Consider the following 10615-nt stretch of genomic DNA (forward strand, 5'->3'; position numbering starts at 1 on the left):
AGATATCATCATATCTTTTATTATAAAAATCCTCGATATTTCTGAAGATACCTTCATAACTATTATTATCTGGAATTAATTATCTCTTCACGCTATCTGTAGTACCTCATAAAGGAAACTGTTTAGTTTCTATATTCTGAAAACCTTTGAGTTTGAAATATGAATGTTTTTGAAGTAGTGTTGGAAACTGAAGCATGAGTTAGTATAATATAATGACACTTTATCAACATGATTATATTACAGTAAGTCATGCTGAGTTCTAATGAAACATGATGATTCACAGACCATAACGTCATCATGTGCCATGTTACACGATTCTTACATTATACCTAATATCCAAACATATCGAGAACATATCATCCTGATAGTTCTATCTTTTCTCTTGAATTCTGGTAAGTTAACCAATCAAGATCGTGCTATTACAATCTCTCTCTTAGAACATTAGTCATGATCATTCGAAACTTCATACCTACGAATTCTGGACCATTATTCGCTTGACTTAAAGTCGGGAAGAGAAAACAAAAGTATGGAACTCCAAAATATAAAGGAAAATATAGAGCCTGATAACAATTACAAACCATGTATATCAATATGTATTGCAACGTAAAGACATGGGAGAATTAAAAACAATATAACTCCAAGGTAATAATAGAAGAAAATAAATTCCTCCGGTGGAAGATGAAAAGGAAGAATGACAGATATAAAGGTCAGGAATATATTCAGAATTAGAACCGGATGGAGCATAATGACGAATATTTTAGAAATATAAATTGGGAAAGAAAGTATAGAAGATGGGAGTGTGGAAATAAGGAAATGAAGAGGGTGGATTTATAGTGAAATATCCGACAGAGCAATCAAAATAGATTATCGTATTTAATCAAAGAAGATCTTAATTTCCTTAATTATCGAAGAATCAAATCTTATTACGAATATTTTCTCTAAATCCCTTGAACTCCGAAAATCAACCCTATCTATGTCAAGAGATATGACGAAACTTTACTTTTCACATTTCATTCGTTTGTGATAGCTTCACTCGTACTCTTCACATAAACGAATTGTTTTATCCATATTACTCAATGATGACAAAATTTTAATTTTCAGCTCGTATGCGTCATAAAAACATACTTATTGTCAGCCATGACGATTCCAATCAAATTTCAGGACAAAATTTCTTTAACAGGTAGGTACTGTGACGACCCAGAAATTTTCGACCAAATTTAAACTTTATCTTTAAATGATTTCGACACGATAAGCAAAGTCTGTAATGTTGAGTCTCGAAAGTTTTGGAATTAAATTCATGTAATCAATTACCATTTTAACTATGCTCGACGATTCACGAACAATTGTTGTTAATATATATATATATATATATATATATATATATATATATATATATATATATATATATATATATATATATATATATATATATATATATATATATATATATATATATATATATATATATATATATAACTAAATATAAGTGTATATATGAATTTGAAGTAATAAGATACAATTTAATCATTAGAATTAAAATTGTAAAATAATATATAAAATAGTTAAGTTGCTTTTAGAATGAATATATGTACATGTGTATGATTTCTATATAATTAATAATATATGTATATTGTATTATATATAAAGCATATAAATATTAAATATTCAAATATGTTATTATATAACATAAGTATTACATAATTAATAATATGTAAGGTAATTATATGAAATTTTATTACAAGTTAAAAATATAGTTGTCATAGTAATATTATTATTACTTTCAATATTTAAAATCAATATTAGTATTATTAAAACTATTATTTTAAATATATAACATATAGATATGAAATTTGATATATAAATTGTTATATTAATATTATTCCTAATATTATTATTATTATTATCAATATTAATATTATTAATATTATTATTAATATTATTATTATTATCATTTTCATTATTATTATTATCATTGTTATTAATATTTATTATTATTAATGTAATTATTATTATTAATATTAACAATATTATTATTATTAATTTATTTAATAATTAAGAATATTGAATACAATATATAAAAATAGATAATTACACGTATCTAATCTGTATTACATCACTATCTGTTTGATTTTCGTGCCTCCCTAATTTGATCCGTGATATTTAGTCAACAATTATAGAGAGTGAGCTGTAAAGGTGGAGCACATCAAGTCGAAATTTGATTATAAACTCCAATGATTTTTGCTGCTACGTTGAATTATTTTTTTCTTTCTTTTTTCAAGCTCCAACACCCACAAATGGAAACCATCTCCTGCAACCAGTCCACTCTTCTCCTCCACTTCATCGCCACCTCCCACCATCTCCTAGCTCCACCGTGAGTATCATCGAGTCACCACCTTCATCTAACTCTCACACCACCATCACTATAACAACCACCAACTTCATGAAACCGAAAACCCATTTGGTCTATTTCCTTTATGTCGAACAAACCCATTAAAACATTCATCCCAACCCGGCACCGGTCCATGATAATGAAACTCAAGATTCAAACACTAACACTGAGATTTGAAGCTGTTGCTGTCTTCGTGTTCGGTTTCTAATCAAACCACCACCATTGAATCAGGTTACTGCTGCGTTCATATTTTTTTTCTTTTCATGAATCAAACCAAAACCCACAACTGTTACAACCTACTGCTCGATGATTCTTTCTACTACTCGTTTCCCGTTTTCTGTTATGATCAAAGATGATGCTGCAAACGTTTCTGTTTCAGCTTAATCTAATAATCAAAACTATTGTAAGTTGTTATGTACTGCTCATCACCGCTTTTTTTTCTGTTCGATACTAATCACAAACTACCATATCAATCTCACAAACAACCGTCACTTAAACCATCTCCATAACCATGATTATCACAACTGCAACTGCATTCTTTATTTTTCTTGTGTTTCTATTCAACGAGATGAAATAATGATGTATTAAATATTAATACTCATAGCTTTACAAAATCATCAAATGGATGCATATGAAACATGTTAGTGGCCGACCATTATGGGTAAATTAATATAATGTGGCATAAACATATATTTCTTTATGATTGTTACATAAAGTATCCATCCATCTCAATTTGAATACGGGATGAATATTTTTTTTAGACTAGTGGGCTTATTTGTTAATGGATTGGACAATATGATTTGGGCTTATTATTTCAATCACCGGATCCGCCTGGTATCTAAATTATTCGATGTTGATATTGTTGATATAGTAACGGTTCGATAAAATGATAATGATAACCGTAAGAGGTCATGGTGATGACTTGAATGATCATAACTCAAAGATGATAATGGTGATGAATTCATGATGACAAGTTAGTGTGATGATAGATGATCATAGGTGATGATGTGATGAACGAAGTTGATGATTAAAATGACTGGGTAATGATGATGATAGGGATTATGTATTGATGTGAATATTCGATGAGGATATTAGATGCATGATGCTGTGAATGATCATGACGATGATGATCATGATTTATGAATAATGATGATATAAATAGGTATGATATAACGATGATAATTCAATTAAAACAAAAACCAACGAAATTCCATTTTGTTTTGGCTTTGGACAGATTATATTTTGGGCCATATGTTTGAGATTGTTGGGCCATCGGGTATCCAAACATTTAATATAGTTGGGCCGCAGGCCACTAAGTTCAGTTGGTCTGTAATTCTTTTATTTGTCAGTTAGGCCGTGAGCCAACTTCTGTTTTTCAATTGGGCCATGTTTGTTGCATTGTTGGGCTGTGTTGAATTGTGATGCTGGACCGAAATTTGGTTTATGTTTCATAATTATGGGCGAATGATGATGATGAAGGTGACGTTGTTAAAACAGAATAGAGAGTAGAATGATGATATTTATGACAAACAAAAATGGTCATAGTGATATACATGATGTATGGTGTCGGTTATGATCATGGAAATATCATATGATGTTAATGTTATTATGATGATAATAGATGATAGTTTAAGTATGATGATGATGTGGTAATCATACGATATAGATGAAATAATGATACGATATAGATAATGATGATGAGATCATGGAATGATAATGATAATGGGTTTATTATGAAGAATGATGAATGGGTTGGATGATGATAAAAGTGATGATAGAATGGGTATTATGATGATCATGATGGAGTAACGGTTATGATATAAGGATGTTAAAATGATTGATGATGATTCAAAACAGAAAACTAAGTTAAATGATATTAAAATCTTAATAATAATAATAGAAAAACTGATACGGAGTAATGAATAAGGATGTTATCGGGTTAGCGGGAGGTCGCGGGTTCAAACCCGAAATTGGGTATTTTTTAAGGACTACTTCTTTGAGGTAGTTTACTTATTACTTATTATTATTATTATTATTATTATTATTATTATTATTATTATTATTATTATTATTATTATTATTATTATTATTATTATTATTATTATTATTATTATTATTATTATTGTTATTGTTATTGTTATTGTTATTATTATTGTTATTATTATTATTATTATTATTATTATTATTATTATTATTATTATTACTACTACTATTATTATTATTATTAAAATGATAAGGTTAGGTTTAAAAATAAAATTTATGATTAAGTTTATGACAAATACTTATTACTATTTTTGAAAATTATTAATATTATTGTTATTAAAACTATTATTATTGTTATTAATTATCATTATTATTATTATTATTATTAGAATTACCATTATTTCTATCATTATCATTTTATAACCCCCCATTATTCTTATTTTTAACATTAATATTATTATTTTTATATTATTATTATTATTATTATTATCATTTTTATTATTACTAGTATCATTATTATTTTTATAAAAACCATATTATTATTATTATTATTGTTATCAATATAACTACTAATATTATTATCATTACTACAATAAAAATTAGTCATATAGAAATATATACTTAAGTATACTATATTAACATTTTTAATTATTTAAAGTATATAAAATAAATACATTTAATTAAGTTATTAATAAAACACATAATTTATTAAAATAACAAGTATATCACTAATAATATATAAATTCGTTCGATTACAATTATATGTATTAATATATATTAATGATATAGGTTCGTGAATCCAAGGCCAACCCTGCATTATTCAGTATCGTCGTATGAATATTTTTACTACAAAATATCGTATAGTGAGTTTCATTTGCTCCCTTTTTAAATGCTTTTGCAATATATATTTTTGGGACTGAGAATACATGCGCTGCTTTTATAAATGTTTTACAAAATAGACACAAGTACGCGAAACTACATTCTATTGTTGAATGATCGAAATCGAATATGCCCCTTTTAGCTTGGTAGCCTAAGAATTAGGGAACTGGCCCCTAATTGATGCGAATCCTAAAGATAAATCTATTGGGCCCAACATGTGACGACCCGGAAATTTTCGACCAAATTTAAACTTAATCTTTATATAGTTTCGAAACGATAAGCAAAGTCTGTTGGGTTTAGTCTCAAAAATTTTGAACTGATTCATATATTCATTTTGACCTTCGACTGCTCTCGACGATTCACAAACAATTAATTGTAAATAGATATGTGTGTATGTATATATAAATAATAATTCGAAATATAATTTGAAGTATTATATGTTGTTGTTATTAAAAATTAATAAAATAAAAATAGGATATTATAATAATTATTTTTTAAAATATATCTATATATATATATATATAAATAAAGTATATTAAATATATATTGTGATCTATTTAGGAAATGACAGAAACACTCAATTGTCATTCGATCAATATTTAGCAAGTTAAATTCGAACTTATTTGATTTTAAAATAAACGGTGATCCGAAAATGAGTTATATAATTATGGGGTTATTAAAAGTATATTTAGGACCTAATTATTAAATTTTAACACTTTTTATATTTTACCCAGGATCGAGCGCGGACAGTGATTTAAATTTTATTTAATAAATTTAAAAACAATTAATGACCAGAATTTTATAATAATGACTAAAATAAATAAATATAATTAATGTAAAAATTTGGGATTTTTCTGAGTACTTTTATCCACAACCGATTAACGACGGGCTACGATATAATATCCGTGTCGGTAAGAAAAACACAAGATTTGAGGCTGCTATATATAATTTCACACGTTCTTTATTTTCAATTATTATTATATTATTATTATTATTAAAGTTAGAATCTATACCACTTTTCCATTTTAATTGCATCCGTGAAGTTAAAAGTATCAATCAATTTCTATTTTTGTCTGATGATTCCTATCAACTTTATATATTCTATCTAATTAATATCTCTATCTCATCTCATATATATACCTGATACATATGTTTAAACATATACATATAGCTCGATCAACCTACAATCCACCACCTGCAACCATCCCGGAGATCAAACTATCACCACCACCTACATCATCTCTCTTTCATCCTTTCTTCTTAGTAAAACACAAGGAATACCATAAACCATGTAATCTATTATTGTTGCAATTGTATCTCCTGTTCTGTCCGAATTAAACACCATCGTCACCACAAGAACCATCACCTTCATCATCTTTTCTCTATATAGAGATGTTCATATGTACACACCACTACCTCCAACAATTAAGCTTCCTGCTTGCTTGCTCCTTTTCTTTCCAATGTGGCAGCAACAAAATACAAAGCAATTTACTTTCTTTTGTTCGACTCATCAACAACTAACATAAACAATTAAGGTAAACTTACACTTGTTTATTCTCTTTTCTTTCGGTGTCGAACGAAACGAACCCACAAGGGGTTCACGGTTATCTCAGTAGTAGTACACCTTAAACCCAAACCAATTCAATTACCTACGGTAGTTTCACTGCTGCTACTATATCGTTTATCTTTCCTTCTTGATCAATCGAGCCCATCAAAACCCATCATCTACTAAATATACAAGGACCTCCACAATCATCATCATTCTTATTACTTCCATATACGACTTGCAGCAGCAAGTCTATTATCTTATTGCCATTTGAAGAATCAAATCATCATCCTTGAATAACCCTTGCTGCTTCCTGTTCTTCGAAACTGTTAAGTGATCATGTGTATTTTTTTTCAAAATCTGAGCTAGATTAATTTTTTTTATAATCATTCTTTATGGCCGATATATATATAATCCAGCGAACCACTTAATCAAAACAAAGTAGTGGAATGAGGTAGGGTCGGTATAAAAAAAAAAAAAACTGATAGTGGATTATGAGCTGTAAAGAGCAAAAGATGATGAATAACCTAAAATATTAAAGAACGAGTTGGTGAGTTATTGTTTCTACCTGCTTTTTTCGGATCCAAATTCAGTCGAGAAACCCAATTCAACTTGGGCCGTGACTTGTCTTAGTAATATGGACTGTGAATATTGTTGTAACAAAATGAGCCGTAAACTTTGTATTAGTAATTTGGGCCGTGAACTTGTTTTGCTATTGGGCCAAATAAATAACTAATATCATAGGTAAGCGATTAATTGGCTTCGGTTGATGTTCGATGGTAAAGGTTGACGATTATATATATATATATATATAATGATATTGCATAGGAATGATGATGATCATAAGTGATTATGATCATGGAGGTTGATAATAATGATCCCGGTGGGTTTAAGGATGATAGATGATAGATGATATATAGATGATGATGTAGTGATCGTTCATAGGTGATGATAATGAAAATAATATAAACAGATTCGTACATAATAAATAATAAATCTTGCAAGACCTTACAAGGATGTATCAGACAGATGTTTCAGGATAAAATGATTCAGGTTATGATTAAAACAGAAATGGGATTGTAGTGTAATGGTTTAGGTTGTTATCGGGTTAGCGGGACTTCGGGAGTTCAAACCCGTACTTGGGCATTTTTTTTAAAAGGCTGCTTCTTTGAGGTAGTATTTCTATTACCATTGTTATTATTATTATTATTATTATTATTATTATTATTATTATTATTATTATTATTATTATTATTATTATTATTATTATTATTATTATTATTATTATTATTATTATTATTATTATTATTATTACTATTATTATTATTATTATTATTATTATTATCATTGTTATTGTTATTATTATTATTATTATTATTATTATTATTATTATTATTATTATTATTATTATTATTATTATTATTATTATTATGAATAAGTGAAAATAATTAATAGTTAAGGTTATGATTATATACATGTAGATTATAAATACAAATATAGTTATAAAGATGATTAAACTTATAATTAAGTGATGACTTAAAATGAAATATTATTATTTTCAATATCATTATATTATTAATATTACCATTATTATTAATATTATTATTATTATTAATATTATTATTATTATTATTATTATTATTATTATTATTATTATTATTTATTACTATTATTATTATTATTATTACAATTATATTATTATCATTATTATCATTTTTACTACTAGTATCATTAAAATATCTATTAAAACTTTAATTATTATTAAACTTACCATTATTGTTAAAAATATTATTTTTGCTAAAACTGTCATTTTTACTTTATCATTTTTAGTAAAACTATCATTTTTTTATTATTAAAGTTACTATTATTGCTATCATTACTATTATTATCCTTAATCTAGTATTACTACAATTATTAATTTTGCAAAACAAAAGATATATATATATATATATATATATATATATATATATATATATATATATATATATATATATATATTTATCACATAAAGTATACTAATATTACATAAAATTATATTTTAACTAATATTATTGATATAACATTAATTAAATATTGAATATGTATCATAAGGTATTATAAGTATTAATAAAATTATATATAAGAATATTAACCTTAATACATAACAAAATATATAAACTTAATTGATTTATATGAGTTAATATATATCCAAATGATATAGGGTCGTGAATCCGAGGCCAACCCTGCATTGTTCAGATCCGTCGAATGCATATTTTTACTACAAAATATCGTATTGTGAGTTTCATTTGCCCCCTTTTACTCTTTATGTTTTTGGGCTGAGAATACATGCAAATGCTTTATTAACTGTTTTACAATATTTATATGCGTGAGTTTCATTTGCTCCCTTTTTAAATGCTTTTGCAATATATATTTTTGGAACTGAGAATACATGCGCTGCTTTTATAAATGTTTTACGAAATAGACACAAGTAATCGAAACTACATTCTATGGTTGGATTATCGAAATCGAATATGCCCCTTTTTAGCTTGGTAGCCTAAGAATTGGTGTTCATTATAATTGCCACCAATTGAGGCGAATCCTAAAGATAGATCTATGGACTTTGACAAGTCCCATTCTGGGTACGAATGCTTTAGTACTTCGATTATCATATCCGATGAGAGTCCCGGAATGATGGGGATATTCTATATGCATCCTGTTAGTTCGGTTATCAAGCGTTCACCATATGAATGAATTTTAATTCGCGGGTTATGCGTGTTATTATGTACTCGGGTTACGTGTACAATTAAATATCTGAAATCTTGTAGTCTATTAAAATGATGAAAATGAATGGTTATGATAAACTAATGAACTCACCAACCTTTTGGTTGACACTTTAAAGCATGTTTATTATCAGGTATGAAAGAAATCTTCCGCTGTGCATTTGCTCATTTTAGAGATATTGCTTGGAGTCATTCATGACATATTTCAAAAGACGTTGCATTCGAGTCGTTGAGTTCATCAAGATTATTATTAAGTCAATTATAGTTGGATATATTATGCAATGGTATGCATGTCATCAACTTTCGATGTAATGAAAGTTTGTCTTTTAAAAATGAATGCAATGTTTGTAAAATGTATCATATAGAGGTCAAGTACCTCGCGATGAAACCAAATGTAATGTATTCGTCCAGATGGATTAGAACGGGTCGTTAAACAACAAGCTCCATCCAAAGTACCGGATGCTTTAGTACTTCGAAATTATCATGTCGGTTACTAGGTGTTCAATCCATATAAATGATTTTTATCTCTATGCAGTGTGCGAAATGCCTGATATGAGATGTATATTTATGAGAAATGGAAATGAAAATCTTGTGGTCTATTAAAATAATGGAAATGATTGTTTATGATAAACTAATGAACTCACCAACCTTTTGGTTGACACTTTAAAGCATGTTTATTCTCAGGTCTGAAAGAAATCTTCCGCTGTTCATTTGCTCATTTTAGAGATATTACTTGGAGTCATTCATGACATTTTTCAAAAGACGTTGCATTCTAGTCGTTGAGTTCGATAGAGATTATTATTAAGTAAATGACAGATTAGGTCATTTATAGGTTGGATATTATGAAATGGTATGCATGCCTGTCAACTTTCGATGTAATGAATGTTTGTCTTTAAAAACGAATGCAATGTTTGTAAAATGTATCATATATAGGTCAAATACCTCGCAATGTAACCATATGTTATTGTATTCATCCTTATGGATTAGGACGGGTCTCTACAGGTGGCATGTGAGGTGTCACGAAATTTTACACCCTGATGCCCTTAACCTTGACACCCC

This window comes from Rutidosis leptorrhynchoides, chromosome 1 (assembly GCF_046630445.1).
Source record: "Rutidosis leptorrhynchoides isolate AG116_Rl617_1_P2 chromosome 1, CSIRO_AGI_Rlap_v1, whole genome shotgun sequence".
NCBI lineage: Eukaryota > Viridiplantae > Streptophyta > Magnoliopsida > Asterales > Asteraceae > Rutidosis > Rutidosis leptorrhynchoides.